The sequence below is a fragment of the Sturnus vulgaris genome, chromosome 13 (genome assembly GCF_052056855.1).
Source record: "Sturnus vulgaris isolate bStuVul1 chromosome 13, bStuVul1.hap1, whole genome shotgun sequence".
NCBI classification, from domain to species: Eukaryota; Metazoa; Chordata; class Aves; order Passeriformes; family Sturnidae; genus Sturnus; species Sturnus vulgaris.
This window is the reverse complement of record NC_142255.1, coordinates 6,619,778-6,626,088: the sequence shown is the minus strand read 5'-3', so window position 1 is coordinate 6,626,088 and position 6,311 is coordinate 6,619,778.

Genomic DNA, 6,311 nt, shown 5'->3' with positions numbered 1-6,311 from the left:
CCGCCCTCCCCGCGCGCGCAGCTCCCGGCCGGGCGGGGCGGGGCCGGGGAGGGAGCGGTGCCGTGCAGGGGCCGGGGCTGGGGCCGGGCTGGAGCGCGGCGGGGAGGGGACCGGAGGAGACGAGCGGCGCGGGACCGGGAGCGGAGCTGCACCGAGCGGGCGATGTGTCCATAAATGGAGAACTCGCCCGGCGCAGCCAATGGCCGCGCGCCGGGACGTCATTCCCTGAGGGAATCCCGGCGCGCGCGACTCGCGAGCTCCGGCCCAGGGCCCGCGCAGCCGCTGCTCCCGGAGCACCCGGGATCAACACCGGGATAAGCGCCCGCCCGCCCGCAGCGCTGACCGGCCTTCAGGCAGCGGGGGCGGCCCGACCCCCGCCGGCGTGCTGTGTGCGCTGCTCTCCTCCCGCGTACCTACAGAGAAAAGGTGCTGCTAATCCCTGGAAACGCTGGAAAGTACGATGCTTCTTGTCACCGGGTGGATGCTGGAGCAAGTCCTACAGTCATCTCACAGACGCGAAACAACGCAGGTGCCCGCAGGCAGCCGGCATCTCCTGCACGGTGCTCGGCTCGTTCTGACCACAACACAACCAGTACAACTTCCAGGAGCTGCGCTTTCTAAGCGATCAAACCAGGACACCCGCCCGAAGCTGACTACTGTAGTCCTGTTAACAAACGTTTCACCTCAGGCTTGAAGCCCTGCTATGGGCTCTAATGGGTTTCTAACGCCACTTCTAAGCCAGAATAAAAATAAAATGGAAGCAACATAATGTAACAATCATAACAACAGCCAGACCCCGAGTCGTATGTTGATACTGCTTCCATAGCACTTTGAAAACCACTCTTAATGGGTAAAGATCCTGCCTTTATCAATAGATCGTACTGGGATTTAGTTTATTTCTGATTAAAAAGAAGTGCAGTTATTAGAAAAAATATGAAGTCGTTTGTACACAATATATGTATTATATTTTCATTAGTTTTATGAACGAAAAGACTCGTGTTCACACTAGAGATGAGGCTTAAGTGGATTCACTTCTGGCTTTTTGGAGGAGAACGCTGTTCTGGCTGCTCCGAGCCAGGTGCTGGTTGTGCAGCCAGATCTGCCAGTGCAGATGAAGGACAGAGCTGTTCTGCACCTGGCTTTGTCCTCACAGATCTGACCAGGACAGGTGTGATGGGGTCCAGACATTAAACATATGGCTGATAAGCGTCACAAACTCAAACCACTTTGATGTGCACAATATAGAAATGGGACAAAACTTCAACTATTTACCTGCCCCCTCTCATGTCCTACAGACTTTGGTGGTTTGGATGAAACACAACAGTCCTTTGGGCACGTTTCATCCTTGGTTTTGAAGAATAAATGAAACGCTTCTCGGCTGAGCTGGGCTTGCACTGTATAATTACTGATCATGTGAAGCTTGAGATTTTCATAGTGGATTGCTTGGATGTTGGCTGACATTGATAGGAGAGGTAGGGAATATTTTCATTGAGAAAATAGCTGAGTGGCAAATATGACCTGCAACAGCTATTGAAGTAAAAATACATCTGATAGTGCTATTAGTGCACAGAACTTCCCAGGAGATAAGTTTCACACTTTGATTCTCTACAGAAGGTGAGTACAGCAGTTTTATGGAAATAGAACAGAGTTAATTTGCCTAGTATTTCATTTGAACATGGAAATACTACATAAAATTATGAGGCTGATAAAAAGCAGTGAAAACGGTCCTGCAAGAGTCCAAAGAGTGTATGTATATTGGGCCAACAGAAGATACAAAATCAATACAGGTTTTGTAGGTTTTTCTATTCACTTTGGATGTGGATTTGTTTATCGTACAGGTTAATTATCTTAGATATGTATATTTGTATGTATGTGTGTTTACATACATAGAAACATCTTTATAACAAGAAACAAGGTTGTGGAAGAATAGTTAAAAAGTGCATCCACACTGGCCAGCTAATCAAAAAACTGGCCCTGAATTCACTGAAATGAATGTGTGCTACTGGGTCCATCTACTCTACATGGACTACAAGATGACCTTGAACAGAATTTCTGGAACTGAAAGAATCGGTGCTGTGCATCTGCATGAGCCTTTGCTAAGCACTAGGTGGACCAAGCACAGTCTAATTTATAATAAACTCTTTTCATGCTTTTAAACATTCTGCTTATTTTAATGATACACATCTAATTCCCAAGCTGCGTGTATTAACTTAATGATACTTATTCAACATCCTTGCTCAGAAGCAGGGGAAAGCATTTCCCCTTGAATGTCAGTGGTGGTGTGCCTGACTGGTCTGCATGCATGGGCTCCTCCAGCCAAGAATGTACAATTCATGTCTGAGAAAGGCAGAACCCACGTTTTCATATTGAGGAGTTCTTGCAGAGTGAAGAGGACCCCCTGTACTTTTAAATGATGCACAAAACTTAGAAGTGGTGACATTTCTATCAAAACATTGGTATAGACAGGATATCTTTCAAAGACCTAATCTGAAAGGATTTAAGAGAAATTCCTCGTATCAAAAGCTCCCATCATATTTTTCAGTGCGTGTATTGTCTGACAGTCTCTCTGGTTAGTAACACCTACAGCTCATGCACAGAAGTGCTAACACCAAGAATTATTTTGAGGATATTTTCTAGCTGCAAACAGTTGCACTGCTTGATTCTTCTGATATTGATCACTAGTGCTAAGCTTTGGGGAAATATTTAAGAACAAGCTTCACTTCAGTGAAAGAGGTTTATTAGCTTATCATCTGGGACTTGCAGGGGTTGGTCCAGGCTCAGCTCTCCCTGAAGTGACTACACGGTGCAGCTGACAATTCACACGTGCCTTTCCACCTACCCACTGCCTGAGCAACACTGTGTGCCAGCACCAAACAGGGACCAGCCTGGTGATAAACTGTGGAAAGACTGAAAAAAGAACAAGGTCTTTATCTCTGGAAAAGCCACAGAATAAAGCTTTCCCTTGCTCTCCATTCTAAAAGCATTATTGTGGCTTCAGAAAGAAATAACTCTTATGAGAAGTCAGCGAATCTGGAAAAGATTAGAAATTGCAATGAAATAAGCACTGCTCTGACTGGTTTCTAACTGGCTGAAAATGACAGCAAAGGGGAAAAAAGGCATTAGTGTTTTTCTCTCACTTAAAGACTATAATTGAAATAAGTTTTGTAAGTCACATATTTGTCTTCTGTTGACTAAATAACTTAATTAATGCTTGAAAGCTATTAAAATAAGGCTTAATACCTTTAACAACACATTCTTTTAGTTAGAAAACCACATAATCTAGTATTTCTTACAATGATGAAGGACTTGTGTAATAGAAAAACAAATTATATTAGGACGAAAACGTTAAAAATTCAGTGCAGTATTTTTTCTCCTGTATTTGCCTTCCAAAGAATAAACAGACACTTCTGAATTGTAACATTTTCTTCTAAAATGCAGATGGTTACACTCTGCCTTCAGTTACACTTGGAGCATGTGGAATTCTACTTACAGGAAATAAAAAAATGGATTCAGCAATTTCTTCTTGTGAAATATAGGGAGGGAGAAACAGAATGGCATGGATAAAACAAAGGCAGAATTTTATGACTTAAAATGTGATGAAATCAGTGATCAGGACAGGTTGGAAAATAGTATAATCATTGTAGCTTTCTTTAACTGTCTGTGCCTAATAAAATTTCTTCTTTCCTCTCTGTTGTTGACCTCAAATGAGAGCAGTATTCTTGTTCAGAAAACATGCCCTTAACGTGTTCAACGTGTCCATCCAAAGTACCACTGGTATAAAAAATACAGCAAAAAAGTCACCAACCCTTTTACATCCACTGCTTGGTTTGAGGCTTTTTGAGGAAAATAGCATGTCTCTTTCACTCTGGATCTGAGTTAGAGAAGCCTCAGATGTAAGAGATACTTAGAATTCATGGAGTTGAATTTTTCTCCAACTGCAAACCAAAACGTATGAATAATGCTGTTATTTGGAAGGCTGGTATAAAACTGGAAGAATTCCACAAAGATTTGGTAACTGAGGAATTCTGCCTCCTGTGTTCCTGTGACTGAATTCAGTTTAGCTATGTACATTCACAACAACAAAATTACAAGGATTATTTTTTTTTTCCCCTCAGAGGGAGATTTTTGACAACATTACACAAGCTTTTAAGATGTAAACTTTATGCTATGATGGGCAACCTGATCCAACATCAAAATTATCCTTGCTCTGAGCAGGGAGTTGGACCTTCTGAGGTCCCTTCCAGCCTAAATTGCTCTGTTCTGTAATTCTGTGATTATTTAAGTGGGGCTCAATTAATGAGTGAGACAGTCGAAGACTCCAGAATAAATTAATATTCTTGATGTTGTTCCTTGATAAAAAGTTACATCAATTTGCCTTTAAGAAAATAAATCTACATGTTCAGTATGAATTACACTGAAGATGTAATGATATAAAATACAATAGTTTAGTACTGCTTTAGTTAGAAACACCAAGAAAGTGATACAAGTACTAAAAATAACTATCTCTGATAACACAATATGAAAAGAGCATCCATATGGGCCAAACCAAAGACCATTCACTTCAAATCCCGGTGGTGTGGATGCCTTGGAAAGAGCGTAAGAACAGACAAGATGTCCCATCCCTATCTCTGGGTCTCCACTGTTGCCAGAGAAGGGCCAGAGGGAGAAAGCAGGCTGAGTGCTGAGCATGGAGGTACATTTTAATGCTATTTTCAAGACTGAAGTAGGAGGTACAAATGTTATGTTTTTTAATTAAAATAATTTCAATTGATTTGCTGTAACTAACAATTTGCTTTTAAGCCTTACTCTGCAGACATACATACATACTCAAGAAAACACTGGGCATCTGAGCAGTCCTTTAGCAAGGAAAAGCCACTAGACAGGTGCACAAAAACTACACAGGGACATGAAGTTAGTCTAGATATTTGCCAGGTCAGGGAATACAGCTGTGTACATCAGTAAACTAGAGCAATTTCAACAGAGGCAGTGAGATGGTTTGGAGCTGGATCACTGAGGATGCAGGGCTTGCTCAGCCTGATGAAAGCAGACTTTGGGGGACCTGGCAGGGCCCTCCAGTATCTATGATGAGGTCATCAAGATGGCAAGTTTGGACTCTTCATAGTGGCACATGGTGGAAAACAACAATATAAATGTCAAAAAGAGAGGTTCAGACTAGGTATAAAGAAAATGTTCTTTCCTCAGCAGCCAACAAGCATGAGAACAGGCTGTCCACCGAAGCTGGACATCCTTGGATGGAAGTCTCCATCCTTGGAGGTTTTCAAGAGTAGGCTGAGTAAAACCCTGAACAACTGCATTTGGCCTCATCAATCACCTCACTTGGAGCAGGAGATTGGACAAGGTTCTCCTAAGCTGAATTATCCTACAGTCTTATGACTCTCACTTCACAGTTTTCAAACCACCTATGGCATATTTTCTCTCTGGCCTGATCCTTTGATGTGGGAATTACTATAAAATAAATAGGTCAATCAGAATGTGATTCAGACTCCACTTGCTTTTTACGATAGTGTGCATGGTATAATCTTTTTATCATTCACATCTAGTTTTCCTATACAATAGTATGAGATTTAACTAAAATCAGAGACAACCACCTATTTCAGAGTGAACTGGTGCAGTAAGTTGTTCTCAGATTTCACTTAAACTTTGTTTACCCAAGGTGGTTATATCAAAGTCCAAGGAATGACACAAGCAGGAACAAAAGTGAAGGCGGACACACCCTTTGTGGACTTTGCTTTTCCAGTAATACTTTTCCTTAGCTGACACACTTCTGCTGTGCGAGCAGATGGATCGTATTTGCTCCGATATATGAAGTTTAGTGAAGCTGCATGTTAGCTCTTGTTTGAAAATGTAACATGGCTATTTTATAAACAAGACTAATATTTGTCATTGATTTTAATAATGTTGTATTCTGACAGGATTTGATTTACCCTCTGGAAAAACCCACGCTTGCAGTCATACTCTCGGCTCCTTTGCACCACCAGAAACTCAGTCACCGCTGTTTGTCAGCACCGAACTTTCTGTCTGGAGGCCGGCGTTGGCCAGCGCGGGAGGCGCGGGCACGGCCCCCGCTCCGTCCCCACCGCTCGCCCCCCGTGCCGCAGGGAGCGCTGCTGTTTGCGGGGCCGTTCCGTCGCTCCCCGCTCCCCCAGCATCGGGCACTGCCGTGGAATCGCTGGAGGAGGGGGCGATGCGAAGGGCTCCCCCCCAGGGCGGCAGCGCGTTCCCATGGTGACGGCGTCCTGGCAACCGCTCCCGCTCCCGCAGCCCGGCCTGCGGCGGCCGCCCCGCTCCCA